Raw genomic sequence first — 23667 nt, forward strand, 5'->3', positions numbered from 1 at the left:
TTTATTAGCCAGTCTCTGAGTCCTAGAGAGGACATTGCCTTTGTTCAGAGAACTACCTCAGTGTGTGCTGTTAGAGTGACATAACTGAGAAAAGGAGTATTAAATCCAATTTTAAGTGGTTTGTGTGGCTGACTTAAAGTAATCTCCCTCAACCCAAGCCAACGTTCCTTTGCTTTGTGACAGAAGTAAGGAAACAGCTCCATTCAGGGGCGATGTGGATGAGTCATGGGTGAGATCAAGGGTCCAGGGGTGAATTGAAGTGACAGAGAGAATGGAAGTGCTTGACAATTTGCAGAAATATCACGGGAGGGCACTGCATTTCCCTGAGGATATGGAACTCAAGGCTCAAGCCGATTTTATTTTAAGTTTTAAAGGTCAAGATGACCTCAGCTGACATCTGTGAAATGAATAGCCCTGGCAAAATAGTGCAGTTGGATTTTACCTTATGATCCATTAAAAACCCTTTGTCTTCTAGAAAGGGTGATTTTATTTTATTTTGTTTTGATTTGTGACTCAATTATCTAATTTATAATTTTAATTATTGTTAATTTTTATGTTTTAAATTTTACTTTTAACGTTGTTTATATTGTTGAGGGGGGTGCCTTCCCAAGACACCTCACCTCAGGTGAACTCAGACTTGACTGTTGTTTGCACCAGCCAGTTCAGGGTCAGGTGTGGTCTGTGACCTGCAGCATCCAAAACACATAGTGGTGGGTGCAGCTGCCCGGTCAGTTCCACTCCCAGCCCCATTCCTCATGTGAACTAATGGGTGCTGCAGCCCAGCGCAGGTCGGCCCGATCCAGCTTGCCACAGGCTCAGTCCTCATGCACACTAGAGTGGGAGCTGCAGCCTGGTTGGGGCAATCTCCAATAATCCCCACCAGGCCCACCCCCAGTCCCTTCTGTTTGTGGGTAGGCGGTGTGTAGTGGGGTGATCTTAGCACTTATATCAGTTCTCTTGGGCTTGTGGTAAAAAAAAAACAAAACACTCTTTTGTGCTTTTTTTTTTTTTTTAATGTGCACGGGCTTCATTTTTTGTTTCATTTTGCTTGAGTTACAAGACCTAGGCTAATATTTTCTTAATACCAATAAGTTGCAAACGGCTTTCAAAAGTCAGACCCCCTGAGATATATGGAAGCTTTGCATAAAGTTGGCTATAAAGTGTGTTCAGACCAGCATTTGCAGGGATGAGGGATGCAGGCTTGACTGAGAGAGAAGCTGACATGAAATGCAGTTGCGGCAGAAGCCGTGGTCACGAGCTCTGAGACTGGATTCAGTATGTTCCATGTTGAGGTATCTGGGAGGGACAAGAAGATATTCTCCAGCACTGGCCAGGCATGGGTATGGGTTGCCATCGTGGAAGGATGTTGTCCCATGAGCAAGCCAGTGCCTCCGCTGAGAGAAGTTTCTGGGAAGGACCTAAGCACAAGGCTTGAGCAGCGGAGACAAGGAAACTCTTGGTTGAAGATAGGGTCTGACTGGGGTCTCCAAAGGCAGTCAACACAGCTTAAATGCTTCTATTAACATTTGCCTGTCAGCGGCACATATGTGAACCTCTTTTCTCTCATTGAAATGCCAGTAATTACTTTATATCTTAATGGTAAGCAATACTAACTGACTTTGGTATCAGATAAAAAACTTAGCAGGATTTCATTTCTTTATTTCTGTTGCTTTTAAAAATTTTCTTTGATGATTTCTACATAGTTGATTAGGGTGATTAGGGTCAAGGGCTACAGGAAGGCGGGTGAGATCACCATTTACACATTTTGGTTTTTTACTTCCTGTCTCTGTGGGAAGGGGGAAGACAAGGAAAGAAGCCACACCCAGGCTTCCAAATGCCTCTGCACCCTGAGTCCAGCCACCTGACACCACTCCAGAGTTCCTAGTGTGGATCATGCTCTGAGGGTCCTGCTTAAGAGGTTTCAATAGTACAACAGGTCTGAATTACTGCCAATACTGCCGTGCCAAGCATGATGTAATCTCTCCAGAGTCCACTGGTTCACATAGTCCACCTTAGAGTCTAGTCTTCGTTTTCCCAGTTATTCACTGCTAACACGTGGCTGTGGTAGTTGTTTGATTTGTTCTATCTTCTATTGTGATACCTGGTGTTCTCTGCAGGCTCCAATGTACTGCCATATCCTCCATGTGCACCTGGATATGCTGTCCACTGTTCCATCTAAGCCACAGAGGAGGCCCAGCCCTGACACATGCACTTCAAGGTCAGACCGTGGAACCTGCAATTCTCTCCATGGTTTGGGTTCTGAGTCCAGCAATTCAGTTGGGGTTTTCCCGAAGAAACTTCATCTGAGGTGATTCCAGACCTGATTCTTGTGTGTGCTTGCCAATACAAGGTCTGGCACAGTTCATCACCCTAATCAGCTTATGCACACGCTGGTGGTTGCAACTGCTGGATCAGTTTTGTCTCCAACCCCATCCTTTACACAAACCAATGGGTGTTGCAGCCCAGCTTGATCCTGCCCACCACACTAGTGTTGGCCTTCACCAACACTAGTGGGAGCTGAAGCCTAGTTGGAGTGACCTGCAATAACCCCCACCACGCCCACCCCATGCCATGGTTCCCATGCTTGCCATTATGTACAGCAGACTGGTCCAGTCTGCTCTCATCCCATTCAGCTCTCAGATATGTCGGTGGGCATTGAATCTTACTTCAACCCAACTAGTCCCACTATCCAGCTCACACATGTGCCAGCAGGTGCCATTCTCTGTCTAGTCATGCCTCTCCCAGTCCTGGTTCTCGTGTTCACCAAAGTGGTAACCCAACAGGGAGGTGTTCACTATTTCCCTACTGGTCTCACTCCCAGATCTTGCATTCTCCAGGTGGTTCTACAGTTTAACTTGACAGAATGTATCCCCTGTGCCAGCATCTGCCAGCTGATGCTACAACCAAGCCCAACCAACCCACACTCACTCTAACGCATGCACCAGAAGGAATAGTCAACCCAGCTTAGCTTTCCCCTGATTCTACCCACATGAGGCCAACAGATATTGTAGCCCTGTTCAACCTGGCCTGTTCTCCCATTCCAGCTCACGCTCTCCAGTGGGAGTGGTGGTCTAGTAAGGAAGCCTCTCTCAACCCCCTACTGGCTGTTCTGCTCCCCCTCCTGGGTCTCACATGTGGTAGTTGAGAGCTGCAGCCCAGTGTGGCATGGCCCACCTCTCCTCAACATTTTCCAGTGGGTACTGTAGTTTGGCCGGACTAGACCCACCTCCAATTCCAACTTATGCTGCTGGGGGCTACATCGTAGCCCAGCCTAGCTGTCCACCAATCCTAGCCCTCATGTGAACTGGATTGTGTTACGACCCAACCCGGCCTAACCCACACTCCATTCTGGCACTTGGATTCACCAGTGGGTGATATGAATTGGCCCAGCCTGGTTCACCCACAATCTGAGCCAAACATATGCCAGTGGGTATCATTCCCTGGCCTGGTCCGGGCTGCTCTCTATTTTACTTCTTGGCACTCACATGCAGGGTCTGTATCCTGATAGAGTAATTTCCCAGGCTCCTCCATCAGAACCTCTCCCAGTGTCAGGTCTCTTGCCCATCGATGGGTGAGTGAGCCAGCCCTACTTAGTCCACCTTCTGGCCTAGAAGGAACAATGGCCTTTCCTGAATGGCCTTTACCCATTCTGGTTTTTACTGTTGGGTATTACAGCCCAGCCAAGCCTAGTCCACACCCAGACACAGCTCCTGCATAGCTCAGCAGGGGCAGAGACCTAGCCTAGCTCATCCTACACCTACCCTGCTTCTCATGATTTCCAGTGGGTGCTGGAGTCTAGCTCAGTCTGGCACACACCAGACTCAGTCCGCATTTATGAGGGACACTGTAGCCATGTCCATACCAGATTGCAGCCCCACTCTGGCTGTCACATTCACCAGTAGGAACCACAGCCCAGCCAGGGAATCCCTTAGCTGTCCAACCAGACCTATTCCCAGCCTCAGATCTTGCATGTGCCAGTGGTTGCTCTGACCCAACTTGGCATAGTATCTCACCTGCTTGGCCTTTGCCTTTGGATGCTGTAGCCTGGCCTAACCCAGCCTGCTCCCTGTCCCAACTCTCACTGGCAGGTGCTGGAACCCTGCCCTGCTCAGTCTGTTCCCATCCCTGTCTCACGTAAACCGGTAGGTGTGACAGCCTAGCCTGGCCTGACTTGCGCTCCAGCCTGGTTTCTGTACTTGCTGGTGAGCTAAGGTTTGCTTGGCCCTACCCAGTCCACCCCCTTCCAAAGCCAGCCCACACATTTGACAGTTGTAACTACCTTGCCCAGCTTGCCCCACCCCCAGGCCTGGAACAAGTGCTCACCAGTGGGAGCTATGACCCACTAGGGGAGTTCCCCACGTTCCCCCACTCAGTCCTCTCCCAGACCCAGATCTCACACATGCCAGCACATGCTAGGCTCCTGCCTGGAATAGCCTGTCCCTCCATCTTGGCCTTATATGAGCTGGTGAGTGCTGTGGCCCAGCCTGCCCCACACCTTGGTTTATGATGCACATGCAGGTGCTGCAGCCTGGACCTGCTCAGACTGTTTTCAGTCCCTGTACCCGTGAGTGTGGCAGGTTCCATGATCACACCTAGCCCATCATCACCCCAACTCTTGAGCTAATCAGCGGGACTTAAATTTCCACAGGGTTTGACCCACATATCCCCAAAGAATCTATTCCCAGACCTAGTTCTCTTGCATACTGGTTAGTGACATAACCCTGCCTAATGTGACCCATCCCCTATTCCAACATTCAGTCTGCTACTGGGAATTAGCTCTGCTAGACAGGTCACCAGCCCTAGCTTTCGCATGGACTGGCGTGTAGCAGTCAGCAGTGTTCCATGCTAACAAGCCCTGCTCATGACTCTCATGTGGGCTTGTGTATCAGTCTGACCCATACAGATCTTCCAGTCTCTCCCCTCTACACTGCCAGGTCTCAGTCTCCTTGCTTACCTGCAAGTATAGTGGCCCTGTCATCAGGAGTCCCTCAGGATTCATTCCTGATATATATATATATATATATATATACACACACATATACATATACACACACACATATACATATACACACACACATATATGCATATATACACATATATATGTATATATATACACATATATATACATATATATATATATATAATACTTTATCCATGAATGTCTCTAGACAGTAATTCCACCTCCTCAAGAGCCCAGAGCTCGCTGCCAGGCAGCCATCGGTGAAGCCCAGTGCCAGTTGGTGCTATGGCTGCTGGCAAGCCCTGGATTTGCCCATTGCTTGGCAGCAGTTTCTGAGGCTAGGGCTGCAAGCATTTAATCTGACCTGGCTCAGATACCCCCAGCAGCCGCCATGCTGCTGGGAGGTCTGTCCATCCAAGTCCCGAGAACGAACTCACCTGCTCCTCCCCCACCAAAATGGCTATTTCTGTTTTTATTAATGTGGATTATTGATTGGATTATGAACCAGCATAATTAATAACAGTATGTTCTTGTGTTACTTCTTTTCTTCCCAGAATTATGTTTGTCATCAGTACTAAATTTTGTAACCAATCCAACATTCTTCAGATTTAAGTGTTTAAAATTATGAATGGGAAATAAAATTTTCTCCTCAGCTTTAATGTGCAAATGAACCAGTAGAACCAATAGAAGTCTCAGGACTCATAATTACACCTGCTTTGCTGATTAATCCCAAAGCCAACATTCTCAAACCTCTGTCTATACTGCAAAGGTAGTATTTTGAAAAAAATGAGTGATTACAGGAGGTCGCATTCTGACCTGATTCTGTCCACTCCCTCATAGGAAAGTGACCTGGTGTCCTAATCATTATTTTTGTTTAAAATCTATAACAGAGTCTAAGTTTCTTTCTGGTCTGTGAGGGAGGTCAATCAAGGGGAAGAGACCAAAGTCATACTTTTTTTGACCCATCTGCCCAACACATTTTCTGAATTTAATTCTTTTGCCATTTTGGCTGAACTTGGGGAAAGACCTTTGATACTTTGGAATATATCAGGAATATACCATGGCATAATCAGGTTGTCTGTGCTAGATTATGGGCTAAGTTAAGAGAAACCACAGGCAAAACCAGTGTTTGCATCCTATCCTTACCTTTCATATGATACCAGCTTTTCGACAGATGATGTAGTCATACCCATTCTACCATTGATCCAAGTGGAGAGTGCTGGGAGGAGAAGTGGGCTCCACATGGATCAAAAGTATGATTTAGATCAGGAATCTCTTCTGTGACAAACTGAGGGGTCTGTATGCCCCACAAAACATAAATTATTTGGTGAGGCTTTTCAGAGATGCAATTTCAGATTCAGACAGTTTTGTAAGTTTATGTGCTATCAGTGTTGACTTTTGATTTGTTTTAATGTTAGTAAGCTACTTCAACGTAAACTGAAGATAAGTTGGGTGAGGGTGCTGCAGATTAGCATTGTACGTTGTGTCACTGGTGAAGTTCAGGAACAATGGTATGACCTTGTAAATCTACTAGGGTCCATCATTGGAGTCTGAATGTAAATGATGCCAACCCATATCCAGCAGAATGGGGCACTAGGTCAGAGTTAGAGCCATTATGAGTCTTTGAAGTCTATGAAGATTTAAAACCCTCAGTCTCTATTCTGTCTGTTTATTGCTTAAAGAACTTTGTAGAAAACATTATCTTTAGTTTGGTTTTGTTTTTCTCTTCCTCAGTTGCTACATTCATGTCTTTGAATGCTTATTTTATATTACATGTTTAATAACTGGTTTTTGGTATTACGTATTATTTGCTTTCTAATTAGATAGAAAGTCTTCAGAATTTCCACATGTGCATGCCTTTTTTCTTAGGCCAGTCTTCTTTAATCATTGAGTAGCTCCTTTCCTGGCCAGATGTCCACAAATAACATTGCTTTAGAACAGATGACAGGAGCATGATGCCTGTGCAGACATTTTTTTTGTCTGTCCTTAGAGTGCCCTTTTGTATTTCCATGTGAATCTCATCACATAAAGATTAAAGCAATTAATTAGCCAATTTATAAATAATTCCTCTGACAAGCTAGCCACCTTTACACAAAAATACAAAATGAGCAATCTAGAAAACATGTATTAAATTCACTAATCAAATTAAAATTGAGGGTATTTTGGGATCATGTTTCTTTTGTGAAGAAAATAGTCTTGCATAATTAATAACTAAATTACAGTCATTTTATTTTACATAATGCTTGACTTTATAGGTCAAGTCATAAAACAGCACTGAATATGCAATGCACTTGTATGCTGGTACCTGAACATTTGTGTCATTAGATTTTCACATGGAAATTTCCTCATGGACATCATCAATGACAATTATTACCAGAATACTGTACCTTTCTAAACTTTGGGAGAAAGAATATTCTGATGCAGTATGAGATTACATCTCAATAAGTACACCATAAAATGAGAACATTGTAGTGACAGATTCATTAATGCAGCTAACCTGCTGAACATCAATTGCTTAGTCTAGGCTATCCTAGACATGCTCAGAACATTCCTGTTAGTTCACAGTTGACTGAAATCATGTACCATAAAGCCTATCTTATAAAAATATGCTGAACATTTCATGTAACTTATTGAACTCTGTATAGAAAGGGGAAAAGCAGAATGATTGTATGGATACATTCATGCATGGGTCCATGAGTTTGCAATAATAAAGTTGAAAAATTCTTAGTCAAATCATCATTGAGTTGGGGACACTCTTTATATAGACCTGAAAGTCAGGGTGGAGATGTGAGATGATGTTCTGTGTTCTGAGTCAAGATGTCCCAGGGAGAATGAGTAAAAGGAAAAGAGCAGATGTTATGGTGGTGGCCTGAGGAAGATTAGTGTTTGGGTAGCAAGAGGGACAAAGAGTGTAGGAAGGGAGAGCACTTGACTGGGAAGAGTGGAGGAGCCCAGGGAGAAAAGAGGGATTCCAGAAACCATGAGACTTCTACTTCAGGCTAGAGGTCCTGAAGTATGGTTGACTGGCACAGGAGAAGGAGAAAGAAGCAGGAATGAGTCTGCAGTGGGCACTGGAACTTCAGACCCATGCAACTACTCTTGGATGTCCTTAGGGCTGGATCCCAATCAGCTCCTCCAGAAGCACCCTTTCCCATCCTGGAGCGCAGAGCAGGAGGGCTTAGTCCCACACACAGGCCATCATATGCCGCATCTCACAGCATCTGAGAAAATGGGAACAGATACTGTGTGTGTGTGTGTGTGTGTGTGTGTGTGTGTGAGAGAGAGAGAGAGAGAGAGAGAGAGAGAGAGAGAGAAAGAGAAAGTATGTGTGTGTGTAGCTAAAATGGGAAAATCTCAGAGAAAGAACTAATCAGAAAACAGCAGTAAGGACAATCTGTGCCAGACTCCAACAGGGTCAGACATCACCCTGAACAATACGCCACTGTGACTGCTCAATACTAGCACAGCTGAGTGCCAATCGCAGTGCAAGCCTTTCATCCCAGAAGGGTCTCCTTTAGAAAGCAAAGAAAGGTAAGGAGGAAATAACGGATGTTGAATTGCCAGTGAGTGAACGAAATGAATAAGACAAAAGTTTCTGATTGAAAATCCAAATATTTCCAACTTCAGAGTCTTAAATAAGATTATCTAATAGTAGAGAGTTCTGAAACAGAACTGCCAAATAGAATATTTAGATGAATCAACTTGGAGGAGGATGCAGGTAACAAAGGATTTCCTATATGCCACAGTTTATCTATCCTCTTTGTTAATTAGTTATGAATTAGATGACAAGTCAGTATTTACACACAGAAATGAAAACTAGTGCTGATTGCTTATTCATGAAATTGTTCCTTAAATTAATATTTATTGACTGCCCATCATTTGGTGTGGGTCCAGCTTGGTCCCTGTGACCACATTGGATAAACAGTGGTATTGATCATTGTAAAACTGACATTGTATGAACAGCTAGTTTGTAACGGGGACTTACAATCATAAAAGAAGTATTTGCTAAGAAATTAACAATCCCAAATGAACAAAGACCCTAGGTCAATGAAGAAGATGTGACTGAAAAGGCTTTCTTAGACATTTTTCTGAAGAAGCATCAGAATATTGTCTTATCTTTATTCTTAGAGAAGTGGATATGGACAAGTTTTAGGCAGAAGAGGTGCATTCTCAGAATTATCTTGTTGGCTATGGTGTAAAGAAGAAAAATAAAGTGGGTTTACAAGAGAATAGCGTGTGGGGGTCTAGACAGGAATTGATGGTGACATGGGATAGGGTGGAGAATAAATTTAGTAGACAAAGTTGATAGGCCCAGATGTTAGAATCAACATGCATGCAGGTGAGGGTTTAACAGAAGCTAAATGTGATTCTTCGCTATCTGATTTATACAACAGAAAGGATTGCAGTGTCTTACTGATATAAAATATGTGGAGTGGGACTATGACTTGTGGGGTGAGAAGAGACAGAACTTAGTTCTGAAACAATTGATATGTCTTGGAGACTGCTGCATGGAGCAGGGAAATGGGCAAGTCCATGAGTGTGTCTGAAATATGATAGATATGATAAACATGCAGTTGTAAGTCATTTGTGTAAATACATAAGCTAAGTGAGCTTGGGAAGAGTACATACAGCAAAAGAAGAGATGCACATTTAGATTGGTAGGTAAGTCACCACTAGTCAAATGTCTGGCTTTGACCCCCTATTCCAGTTCTGGGAGGTAGTAGTAATGGCACAAGTAACTGAATTCTTGCCACCTACATGGGAGACCTGGGTTAAGGTTTTAGCTTTTGGCTTCTGTCCCCCCCCAAGCATTTGGAGGTTGCAACAGTGGATAGGAACTCTCTCATACTCTGTCTCTCTCTTTCTTTGTGTGTGTATGTTTCTCTTAAATAAATATTTTTTTTTTAAAGGAGAGGGCCTGGCACTATGTGTTAAATGTTCAATGGCCATATTTGTGCTAAAGGTAAGTGGTAGTCTGAAGGCAGGGCGAGATAAGGGGACTCCCATGTCACCAAGGCCCAGGAAAGGGACTCTTGGACAACCAGGGTACAGTCATGAGTATAACTTGTGCCATTGAGTGAGATGTATACAGCGACATGTCCATTGAAAACTAGAGATACAAAGATCATAGGAACCTTGAAAAAACTGAATTTGAAGGTCTATGCCTGTCAGAACTAAGAGTTAGAGAGCATTTGGAAAATCAGGGGAGGTGGGAGAGACAGTGACAATAAGAGATTCAAGTATGTGATGAGAACTAGCTAGAACGTTATGAGAGTGTGTGTGTGTATGATGGAACGGGGCAGCTGCCTTCAAGGAGGGAGACACTGTGCACTAATATTTGTGCCAAGAAGAGTGAATAAATCAAACGAACAAGCAAGAAGAGCTCCCTGAGTTTGACTTTCATGCATTTACAGCAAAACCAACCTGCTGTACTGCTTGCCTTTCATCAGAAGGCTTTGTTGTGGGCACTGGAATGTAGTTGGCTTCATCAAGGGTGAGTTTTTGCCATAAGGGAGACAAACCAAGTTCAAAGGGCAAGTGAATAGAATGATCTAAAAAAGGGTTGTAAAATGACCTAACCCCAGGTTCTGCTAGATGTGGAAGGAAGTGAAGGCAAGGTAGGTAGGGTCACGGCACTATGAGACTGAGGAGGGACCAGGATCAAGAAGTTCTGACAGTCTCAGGATGATCTCAGCACCGGGGAGGAGGATGAGTCATCCAGGGCCAGGGAAAGAAATGCTCACAGCATATGGGCATCAGTGACACTGAGGGTGCGGGTGCCAGGTTATGACAAGGCCAGGGTACACTGAAGACAAGTCAGATGGAGCAGATGGAGCGATTACAGTGAGAACTGGAAGAAGCACAAGCCTGTGGGTTGTCAGAAACACAGTGAAATACTGGGGATGATGGCAGGGCTCAGAGGCCTGATGCTTCAACTGTGATACCTGACTTGGAAGATAGTGACCAAGAACTGAAGAGAAGACAATGTCAAGAAATGGTGGTGAAGCCTGAAAATGTGAAGCCTACACAAGTATGGTTTTACAAGAGGGAACAATAGCAGGCCATGGAGCACCAAGAAGTCAGGGGAACAGCAACTCCACCTCATCCTTCTGCCTTCCTGGAATGGGGAAATGAGAGCGCAACAGAAAGAGGTGTGTGCTGGCTGGCACCGGGAAAGGGACTAGCAGGGAACTAGAACCCAGAAGTGGAGAACCATGACACTGACGAGACAGAGCACACTGTACACTGATAACTTAGGAGGAAAAATGCCTTAGAAAGTTTGTGGAAGTTAAGAGAAAGAAATGATTAGCCTCTAGTCTCTCCCAGTGTTATCAGTCAAACCAAGAAGAGCAGGTCTCTGAACCCTCAGCAAAGAGAATTTTGCTCTTGCTCATTAATCCATTCAAGTTAGGATTTTAACCTTATTTATGCAATCCTTTAGCCTCTGAATGTTCACATTGTAGCTAAAAATAGTGGCACTTCAGGGAAAAAGCCCAACTGAATAAAGATATATATGCTTGCCTATTGAAGACACCAATTTATTACCTCTTGGCTTTCTCTTCTTGAGATGAATATTTTCAATCTCTCACTTATTCTGCATAGGCTTTAGCTTCTAATCCTGGTTGAGTTTAGTCATAGGATATTCCACGAACTTCTGATGTTGTTTTAAACATGAAGCTCACAAATGCACACAGTGCACCTGGGGAAGTTTGACTAATACCAGGGTGACCTCATCTGGCCTCTGGGTGCCTGTTTTATACTCATAGTACAATCTCAAGAAAGTTGTTAGAATGAATGCCAGCTTAGCTACTTTATTTGTTGGCTTTTTTCCCATAGATTGCAACTAGTCACCTCTCCTCTTTTTACATATTTCACTTCCCTCTCCTGAAGCTACTATTGCACTGCATTTATTCTCAGTGAACTTGAAAAGCATTCTTGTCACTTCTCTTGTTTCATAGGATTAATTAATTATTTAGTTTGCTTCTTTATTTTGAGATTCAAGAAATGGAGGTTGCAGGGAGAGAGAGAGAGGGCAAGAGAGAGAAAGTTCATATCCATTGTTTCTGTCTTTAAATGCCCACATAAACCAGGGCTGAACAGGACTGAAGCCAGAAGCCAGCAATGCAATGCAGACCTCCCACATGTGTGGCAAGATTCCAGTTCCTTAAGCTTCTACCTCTACTCTCTGGATCTGTGTTAGTGGGAAGCTGGAGTCAGGAACCCAAGCCAGGCATTGAACCTGGGTACTCACTTTATTGTGGGAAGCAGCCATCTTACTGGTATCTTAACTCCTAAGCTAAGTATTCACCACAAGAGAGTAATTTGAAAATTTGCCCTTCAGTGTCAGGCTGTGGCTGGCTTTCTCGTTGCTCTGTAGTGACTAATAGACTTAAAGTTTTCTTCCTGCTGATACTGCATGTAAGGACAACTGTCTGGGAAAATTTTCAGCCTACACTATCTGCTACTCTTGGACCTTGTATTAAATTAGGGTATTTTCTTTAGTGAGTGAGCGTTGATCATCTTTCTAGCCACTGGTAATGTCAAGAGAATCAGTTGCTGTGGACTTCAAAGCTTAGGGCTCATTTTGGCAGATGTTAGTGGTAAAGAGGGCTATTTCCAGGGGAACATACACTGCCAACAAAAACTTAATCCTTTAGATTCCAAATCAACAGCTGAAGTATTATTATGCTTTTTTTTTTGCTTTGTCATATATTTTATATCTCAAGCTGTGGCTTGTCTTTTAGGAACCTGTGGGTCTATGAGATGTCTGGTTATAACAACCCAAGTACCACACAGAGCCATAGTGCCCCTAACAGTGATAGGAAGAGTAAGAGTGAAGAGCCAGAGAATGCTGGGTAGGATGCATGTTGTCATTAGTCATGCATCCTTCCTCAAGCCAAGACTGATCTCTTTCTGCCCAAGTTACGATGAATGGTGCCTCGTGTCCCTTCCTTTCCTCTTGTCCTCATTATTCCTTTGTAAAACATTCTCCTGTAAAACTTTCTTACCTGTTGAAAACTGCAGGCCCTTTGAGGGAAGAGGTGGTGACAAATATATCTCCAGTGCACAAACAGTAGCTTCCATATGATCTTATAATGGCTGGGGATCTATTAATATTTGTTGACTGACAGAAAGGAAAGTTAAGTTCTAAATTGGGCTTTTGTTTTGGAAAAATAATTTAATTGTAATTGAACTTGTCTTCCTCATTAGAAACTTTATTCAAATGTTGACAAGTGACAAATGAAAACTAGTCACTTTGAAAGATGACTTGTACTCAAGTCAATTTTCATAAGCAAATGCAAGAGGAAGTCATGTCCATCTGCCCCTCTCCTATCTGGACCAAATGTTTAGAAATGTCCTGCAGTCAGCTCCAATGATAGCCTATAATAGCAAATTAATGAGAATGAGATGCCTGGATCCTGTAAGACAGTTGAAACAATCTGATTATAAGCAGAAGAACCACTGACAAGGAAGAGCTTCTGGATAAAGCACACAATAAAAACAGAAAGAAGGCAATTAGGAAAAATTAGCATGAATTAGTATGTAAATCTAATATTTTACTACACTGTCATTATATATGCAGAATTACCCAGGTCAAGACCAGAAAGCTATTGTTTGTAGTAAATGATTATTACAGCAGTAATTCCTGTTAATAAGTGAGCCTGTTTGTGGTCAGGCTGCATGATGTACTATGCCCAAAAGGATGCAATGACCCCACAGGACTCTTCCTGTGTACAGGTTGTCATTTTCTCTACAGAACTTATACAATTTTCTGATGTAAAATGACTGTTCAGCATTGTGATAAAAAATGGCAATATGTTAAAGGAAGCATCTGCTCAACTGCCTAGTCTAATGCAACTTGCCATGGTAACTGAAGGTCAGCCTCTATGGATGTGTTTTTGAATATTGATTGCAGTGTAAAGAGCAAAGAAGTAAAGATGTTTGGAGCCAAGACCTCTTGGTCTTCTCCTTCTAAGAACCAGCCTTAGGCTTCTCCCACCAGCCCCAGGAGGAAGGGAACAATGAATCCTTTGTTTGGTTAGGTCTAGGATGGTTTCTGCAAGTACAGACCCCACAGGTCTAGAGATGATTTTGGAAACCAGTTACCTACTGGATTGGAAAGCACTCCTACCCTAGAAAGAGTTGAACTCATCCAAAGAACACCCACACTAGCAAGCAAAATGGTAAGCCCTTTTCAAATACCAAATACAATCGTCACCACTTACTGGCATTTTGCTCTGAGTTAGGCATTAGGGTAAATGTGTTATATCCTATTTATAGATGATTAATTGAGAGATTATAGAGGATTACATGGCATCTCAAAGCTATCCAACCAGAAAGTGGTGGTACTGGTTTTTCTAACCAGGCCTTCCTGACTTTCAAGCCCCGCCCTGTGACTGCCCATGAGAAATGAACCTCTACCTTGTTTCTTTGGCATTGGAATCCAGGCTTGACTCCCAAGTGCCTGTCAGAAAACTTGGGTTTCTGACAGTACCTTTTGACTTTTCTCCACGCATTGCTTGGTAGTAGAATCACACTGTGAGATTAGCTGTAGAGGAATTGATGCTGGGAGCAAAAAAGAAAACAAGGAACATTCTGTGCTGAAATCTCCCCTCTTGGAAAGCCACATTATCTTAAGAACTGAAGAAGTCTTAAAGAAATGGTAATTCAGTGTTTCCTATTAGTAACCCTTGAAGTTTATATCCTGCAGAAGACATTTTGGAAAGTGGCAACCCAAATGTATATCTGAGGCCCTTCATTTGAACTCCTGCTGGTACATTCCAAACAGCTCTCATTCTTATATTTTTGGTAGGGTATCACATAGTGTAAATTAAACTGGGTTTTGCTGATGCCTTTGAATGCAAGGCCTCCTGTCTCTAAAGAATCAGGTTCCTAGCTCCAAACACATTTACATTTAATATCCTTCTCTGTCCCTGTGAGGTCAAATAGCCAAGTTTCCAATTATGGGGAAAATTATATATATATAGTTAGGATCAATGGGATATATATATATATATACTGATGTTAAGATGAAGGAGAAAATAAGAGTTTATAGGCACAAAGGAAATAGAACAAAAAGGAGAAAATAGGTGATTCAATTTTCCAGTTGTGGGTCACTCACAGCTTTGGTGACATGAGAATATATATTAAATGTATTCACAAACTTTGTTTTTATTGAACCATTCTTTTTTTTTTATTATTTAACTTCAGTAATTACATTGTATTATGTGACACAGTTACATAGATACTTGGGTTCTCCCACCCCTCCCCAAACCCTCCCACCATGGTGGATTCCTCCACCTTGTTGCATAACCACAGCTCAAGTTCAGTTGAGATTCCCCCATTGCAAGCATACACCAAACATAGAGTCCAGCATCTTATTGTCCAGTCAAATTCAGCGTCTTCTTAGGTATACCCTCTCTGGTCTGAAGACAGAGCTAGCAGAGTATTATCCCAGTCAATTGAAAGCTCCATCATACCATCAGCAAAAATTTACATCATTATGGAATTAATTGACATAGTAATGAGTAACCAACATGTTGAAAGTAAATACGAGTTCCCAGCCACCTTCTGTGACCACCTCACCTATACTTCAATTTAGTTTATACACAACATATAACATTCAAAACATAACATGTTATACATAACATCATATCATCTTAAATTAAGGCAAACATGTGGTATTTAACCTTTTGTGATTGGCTCATTTCCCTTAGCATTATGGTTTCCAGTTTGGCCCATTTGGCCACAAAGAACTGCATTTTGTTTTTTTTAATAGCTGAGTAGTATTCCATGGAGTAGATGAACCATAGCTTTCTTATCCAATCCTCTGTTGATGGACATTTTGGTTGCTTCAGTAATCCACGTGTTTGAGAATAGACCTCTTACTTCAGGCCAGGTAAGTTCTGAGAGAAACAAGGCCTGTCACTCAGTTACCTGGAATGATTCCAGCTTTCTGTCATAGACAATGATTAGCTCATGGATTCATCTAACACATTTGTTGAATACTTATTTATGTCTGCCTTTTTTTCTATGTACTTAAACCTACAAGTTAAAAATATTACACATCAGTGGGTGACAAATGCTATGAAAAAGTGACATAGAAAAACAGATCAGACATTATCTCTCTTGGAGGAAAGGTATGAACTCCACAGTTAAATGATAACAGCAACAGTGACGTGTGGGACAGACATTTGACACAGTGCTAAGTCTGTGTGTGAGACTCCCATATTCCATACTGGAGTAGCTGTGTTTGAGCTGGCTGTGCTGCTGGTTCCAGCTCACTGCGCATGCACACCCTGGGATGCTGGGTTAATGGCCCTGCCAGTTGTGCAAGAGAATCCAAGTTCTTGGCTTTGGCCTGGCTGAGCCCTCACTGTTACTGGCCTTGAGGGAGTTGAATCAGTGCTGGAAAATCTCTTTGTGTTTGTCTGTGTTTCAAATATATCCAATAAAAAATTTTAAACAGGTGAAATGTGAACTGTTATGTGGAGGACCTGAGAAATTGAATAGCTGATATGTTTTTGTAGCTTCAACCTTCTTCTTTACCTCCTCTGCTCTCTTCTTGCTATTCTGTTGACTGTACTTTGGTTTTTCTGTCAGTGTTTTTATTTTTAAAAAGTTTTTTTCCTAATGATTTACTTATTTTTATTTAAAAGGCAGACTTTACAGACAAAGAAGGAGAGACACAGAGAAGGGTCTTGCACCTGCTAGCTCATTCCCCAGATGATCACAGTGGCTTTTCAACTGAGCTGATCTGAAGTCAGGACTTCTTCCAGGTCTCCCATGTGGAAGTGGGAGGTGGAGGATTAGCTTGATATACCACCATGGCCCCTCTGTCAGTGTTTTTTTTTTTAAATTTCTTTTTCTATTTTATTTATTTTTTTTAAATTATTTATTATTTAACTTCAGTAATTACATTGTATTATGTGACACAATTACATAGATACTTGGGTTCTCCCCACCCCTCCCCAAACCCTCCCACCATGGTGGATTCCTCCACCTAGTTGCATAACCACAGCTCAAGTTCAGTTGAGATTCCCCCATTGCAAGCATATACCAAACATAGAGTCCAGCATCTTATTGTCCAGTCAAGTTCAACGGCTTCTTAGTGTTTTAAAATACTATTTCTCATGGGCCAGCACTGTGGTATAGCAAGCTAATCCTCTGCCTGCAGCACTAGCATCCAATATTGGAACTGGTTGGAGTCCTTGCTGCTCCACGTCTGATCCAGCTTCCTGCTGATGTGCCTGGGAAATCTGCTGAGGATGGCTCTAGTCCTTGAGTCCCTGTACCTAAAAAGAAGATCTAGAAGAAACTCCTGGTTCCTGGCTTCAGTCTGGCCCAGCTCTGGTCGTTGCAGCTATTTAGGAGTCAGTGGGTACAAGCTCTCTTTCTGCCTTTCCTTCTTTCTGTAACTCTGCCTTTCAAATAAGAAATTTAAAAGATCTTTTAAAAATACTGTTTTTCAAATATGTATATTTAGAAAAATGTAAATAAGAAATAACCTGAATTTTTTCATGTGTTGCAACTTGAGAGAACATACCACTATATACATTTTTAAAGACTTATCCCTTCTTTGTTTCTTCCTTTTTCTTTCTTCTCCTTCATCTACTTCTATTTCCTCCTCCTCTTCCTCCTTCTTCTTGTTTTTGAAAATCAACCCTACAGACAAGGAAGGGGAGAGAAAGAGAGAGAGTAGAGAGAAAGAGAGACAGATTTTCCATCTGCTGGTTCACTGCCAGAATGGCTGCAACACCCAGGATGGGCCTGGCTGAACTCAGGAGCCCAGAGTTTCTTCCAGGAGTCCCATGGCAGTGCCCAGCACTTGACTCATCTTCTGCTGCCTTTCCACATTATCAGCACTGGAACCCTGATGGGATGCCAGTATCACAGGTGGTGGCATTAGGCACTACACTGTAACACCAGCCCCTCCATGTTTCTTTCTTTTTTTATTTATTAATTTTTATTGGAAAGGCCAAAGTGCACCTTCCCAAAGGGAATATTTCGAAACATTAATTGATCGGGTTGATAATCTGATGGTTCTGCCTTCGGACAGGACAGGGTCTCCCCAAGAAGCTGAGGAACTAGACTGGACTATAAGATGTTGGACTCTATGTTTAGTTTATGCTTGCAAAGAGGGAATCTCAAAAAAAAAAAAAAAAAGAGGGAATCTCAACTGTACTTGAACAGTGGATATGCAACAAGGTGGAATATTCCACATGGGGGGAGGGCGAGGAGAGGGGTGGGGTGATTCCCAGTTCCAACGAAACTGTATCACATAATACAATGTAATCAATGAATAAAAAAAAAAAAGAAAGAAACTTCCTCACTGGTATCCATCAAAAATGACCAAATGTCTGGTGACCCCGTGGTCCAGTAAAGTTGGCACATAAAATTGACCTTCACAAATGGATGTTGGGAAACCAGCTAACAAATGGATTTTGAGTTGACCTATGCACAATATATATTGCAAATTCTCAAGGAGGTTATAAAACTGAATTCATTAGCTTTGTTTAACTGAAGTGGTTTCACCATTTTACCTACTATTTCCTATGATCAAAAAATGTCCAAGAAATCTGGATGAGCTTCCCACTCATTTGATTAGTTCAGTTGATCAGATTAGACGATTTAGGTCAAATATGAGATAAACTGAAACTAATGACTTCTGAAAGATTTGTTTTCTCCTTCCATTGGACAGCCTCTTCTCTTTGCTCTTATTCTCTTATGTCTCCTGCTCTTTTTGTTCTGAATGCTTTGTTTACAGTAACAAAGGTGAGCAATCTTAAAGTGCAATGCAAAATTAGTTTTGATTTTACTGATTTTCAGGGAAAAATTACACTATTGGTACAAAATCCTTGATTTTTTTCATGGAGTGCTAAATGTTAAAATCGTTACTGTTACATGTAACAGGAACAATTGCTCTCATTGCAAACCCTTTTTCATGAAATCAGCTGTATAAGAGTCAGTAGAAAATTGGATTGTCATAATTCTTCTCTCCCTATGTTCCCTGGAGCTGATTTTCCAAAAACTTCCACTGATAGGTGTTTCCTCAGTGACAATCATGGAAGAGAATTCAAGTTTTCCTAAACCTGTGTCATAAGTACTTGTAGCTTTGGTTTAGTCTGACACTTTGAGCACAAATTGGAATTTGCTAGAAATAATCTGTAAATGGTTTCAGAGTTTGTCAGTAAATAGACTACACAGATAAATAACATTTATGTAATTATGTTTTCATTACTGTGTCATTACATAATTAGCCATTTTTAGAGTACTATAATATTTGAAAGAGCATACATTTTGATAAGGTACTAATTATATGTCCCACAGGCTGTCATAATTTTCAAGAGGGTTATAACCCTCTTGAAGCTATCTCATTTTTTTAAAGAATAGGTGCATCTATTTGAAAGGCAGAGCAACAGAGAGAAAAAGACATAGCAAAATATCATCTCTCTGTTGGCTCACTCCCTAAATGGCTGTAGTAGCCAAGTTTGACCCTTGCTGGACCCAGGAGTCTGGGTCTCCATCTAGGTCTCTCACGTGAGTGACACGGGCCTGAGCACTTTGGCCATCATCTGCTGCCTCCTAGGCATGTTAGCAGGAAACTGTATCAAAAATGAAGTATCCAGGCTTCTAATGGGCACGCTAACTGGGGATACTTGTGTCATAAGCAGTGGTTTAATCTCATATGCCACAATACGCACTTCAAAATCCCCTCATATTTAAGTTATACTTAAAAATAAAGGTTAGTGTTTGTTCTTCCACACCTCTCACACTAAAATATAAAAACAGTCTATACCAGTTCAACAAGAATTGAGCATATGGATTAGATTTTGGTACACTAGGCTGCACCTATGATAACTAGCCTCACATTCAACCTAGTGAGAGAGTTAGAAGCTCTAAGGATGGGCTATCCAGGAAAATAGAGGGAGAGCAACAAAGGCAAGTTCTTCTTCTTTTTAATTTATTTATTTGAAAGGGTTACAGAGGGAGAGGGAGAGATAGAAAAAAAAAAAGATCTTGCATCTACTGTTTCAGTCTCTAGATGACCACAATAGGCAGTGGTGAGCCAGGCCAAAACCTGGTGCTTCATCCAAGACTACCATATAGGTGTAGGCATCCAAATGGTTTAGGCATCTTCCTCTGCTTTCCTCAGGTCAATAGCAGGGAGCAGGATCAGAAGTGGAGCAGCCAGGACTTGATACTGCACTCATATGGGGTGGATGCTGGGTGTCACAGGTGGCACCTTTACCTGTCTTGCCACAATTCTGACCCCCTCAGATTCAGTTTCTAAGTTCGTAGTAACCACATTGAAAGAAACAACTTGGATTGATATTAATAATATGTAGTCTATATGAAATACATACATAGCTTTACTTTTATTTGAAAGGCATAAGGGAGATGGGGAGAAAGATCTTTCATCCTTTGGTTCATTGTTCAAATATGCATTGCTCAAATGGGCTTAGAACTTTATCTGGGTCTCCCACTTATATGACAAGGACCCAACTACTTGAGTTACCATCTGCTGTCTGCTGTGGATATGCATTAGCAGGAAGCTGGATGGAAGTGGAGGAACCAGACTTGAATGATGGATGTACAAGCATTACATGTTTGAGGGCATCCAAAATAGGGACTTGACCATAGTACCAAATACCCACCATAATATCAAATTATTAATAATGAACTTTGCATTTTCATGATGTATATTTAAAATCCAACAGGTGCATTATACTTATAGCATACTTCATTTTGTACTAGCTGCAAGTGCCTGATGGACTTCAAATTGGCCAGTGCAACTCTAAGTAGATCTGCCTTAAACTGGATGCTGTTTGCTTCTTAAACCTTTAGGAGACAAATGAGATTATTTTTCTATAATGCTAACTTTTTATTAATGCAAAAGCATGAAAGTATTAAGTGTATTTTGTTGTGTTTTCTTGAGGAACAAAGCTGTGTAACTATGACTTGATCATGAGGTAGAACATGAAGCAGAACCCAGAAGCTCTTATTCTTCTCCTGGATCTTTCCTTACTGCCCACTTTCTGAAGGAGATCCACTTGGCTATTCAAGAGGAGATTGCTGACATGTTCTATAGCCAGGAACCTGGATTATGGGTCTTAAATGAGAAGCTCTAATGGGGACATGACTGGAATGCAGCATTTACTTAAAAAATATGTGTGTATCTATAATAGCAAAGACATGGAAACAAACCAGATGTCCATCAGAAGAGGAATGGATAAAGAAACTGTGGTACATCTACTGCATGAAATACTACTCAGCCGTTAAGAATGATCTTTGGGCCCAGCATGGTGACCTAACAGCCAAAGTCCTCACCTTGAATGTGCTGGCATCCCATATGAGCACCAGTTCTAATCTCAGCAGCCTCGCTTCCCATTCAGCTCCCTGCTTGTGGCCTGGGAAAGCAGTCAAAGATGGCCCAAAGCCTTGGGACCCTGCAGGAGACCTGGAAGAAGTTCCTGGCACCTGGTTTTGGATCAACACAGCTCCGGCCATTGTGCTCACTTGGGTAGTGAATCAGCAGACAGAAGATTTTCCTCTCTGTCTCTCCTCCTCTCTGTTTATCTAACTTTGCAATAAAAATAAATAAATCTTTAAAAAAAAAAGAATAATGAACTTCTACCATTTGCCACCAAATAAGTGAATCACGAAAGTACGAATATCATGTTATCTCTGATATAGGACAAAATCCTGGCAAAACACAAGCTCAATAGCCCTTTCAATACTGTTTCTTGCTATAACTTGTGGGTTTTGACTTTTTTACTTTCATTTTTTTAAAATCATGTCTTCCCTTATTAAATTCTTCACACTCATAGATCATACATTAGCATCATTATCTTCAAGAAGGATTTTGATTTTCATTTCTTCGGTGACATGTTAGTCATTCAGTAATATATTATTTTTCATGTTGCAAAGTCTACGTTTTCTTCCTGTTGTTGACTTTGCTCTATGACTTTTCATTTAAGGGGATGTATAATAACTGTGTAATAGAGACTGTCATATCCAAATGTGACGATATAACGCACTATGCATCTTTACTTCCAAATCAAAGATGGATTCCCAATATAGACAGTGATATGCTGGACTCTCTGCCATTGCCCATACTTACAATGTCAGGATATACTTAAATAGCAAAATGATGGACTTATGACTATTTATAAAGAAGTATGCTGTTATAATAATATAGGGAAAGTCAGTGAGGGGATGGGATTCTAGGGAGGGGGGAAAAGAAAATCCCAGAGCCCATGGAACTGTATAAAAAATAGTAATTTAAAAATGAGAATAAAAAAATGTGTATGTATCTCTGTTGAGGCTGTTATGTCACTTCAAATATGAGGTTTCTTCAAAGGATTCTGTGAAAATATGTGTTTTAAAACAAATCATGCACTAATTTCAAAACTTTTTTTCTTGCAGCAAGATAAACTTGTCATGTAATTCCATTTTTCCATGGACTTTTTGAAGTACCTGTATTAAATTTAGATTCAAACAACTTCTTGACTGTTTCTGTTTTGCACATAATGACTGAGAATACTGTAAAGAAATGGCAGAAACTGTCAGTTGCATCAGCTTTGGTGTGATGCTGTAAAGACTACAAATGCTCCTGATCAGGCAGTGCCCTCCTTTGACATAATATAGAAGCATTTTGTTTGGCTAGGGTTGGTGATAGGCAGAACAGCATGTAAGCATCTTGTGTATTTTTCTGGAAGATTTTAGAAGGCTCACTAGTAATGCTAGGTGTGTCCTCTTTGTAGAGCCAGGTAAAGGGAGGCACAGAAAGGTTCAGAGGGCAAGAAACATGCATATGGGAAAGTGCATGTTGTCAAGCTAGAGGTGAAATTGCATGTATTGTTTTCTTCAGGAGCTGCCTTCTCCTATGAGAAGGGAGAACTACAAGCCTTAGGACTCTCACTCCAGAGATAGCTAGATAGCCGGGAGTAAAAGCAGTCAAGGCAGCCCAAAGCCTTGGGACCCTGCACCTGTGTGGGAGACCCGGAAGAGCTCCTGACTCCTGGCTTTGGATTGACGCAGCTCCAGTCGTCGCAGTCGCTTGGGGAGTAAATCAATGGACGGATAAAATTTCTCGCTGTCTCTCCTCCTCTCTATATATAACTGTGAGGGATTTACAGGAGCAATTTCAGCATCTCTCCCTTCAGTTGAGGCAGGAACTGGGCAGATGTACTGCCGGGGCTTGCATTGGACTCCTGCTTTCAGCTTCCCTTTAAGCTGTGGAGCGTGCGGTGCGGCAAGTGCAGGAGTGGGGGGACCTTGAGGCAGCTGCCCTTGCTTGGCACTTTGCCTTCCCGGTGGTTGAGGTAGAAGATCAGCAAGGGCAGAGAATCAGGCAGCACGTCGCACTGTCTTTTATGGATGTGTAAAGTCTGAGGGAGTTGTTGCCACGTGCGTCCTCTTGGTCCCCTTCACCATTTCCATGGTTGAAGTCTTGGCACCTGCCAATTTGACCCTGATTGATTGGAAATGGTTCTGTAGGACCCACCCGAAAGAGGGATGTTTTAAATGCAGTCAGCTGGGGCATGTCTGCCAAAGCTGCCCTCTCCAGGGTCATGCGCAGGCTTCTGAAGACGGACAGAGAGCCCACAGGAGTGTGCCCCTGGTGCCAACGTGGGAAACATTGGTTGAATGAATGCAGGTCCAACCAAGAAAGACATCTCCGGTCAGCCATTGGTGCCAGG

The sequence above is a fragment of the Ochotona princeps genome, chromosome 10 (assembly GCF_030435755.1).
Source record: "Ochotona princeps isolate mOchPri1 chromosome 10, mOchPri1.hap1, whole genome shotgun sequence".
In the NCBI taxonomy this organism is placed as follows: Eukaryota; Metazoa; Chordata; class Mammalia; order Lagomorpha; family Ochotonidae; genus Ochotona; species Ochotona princeps.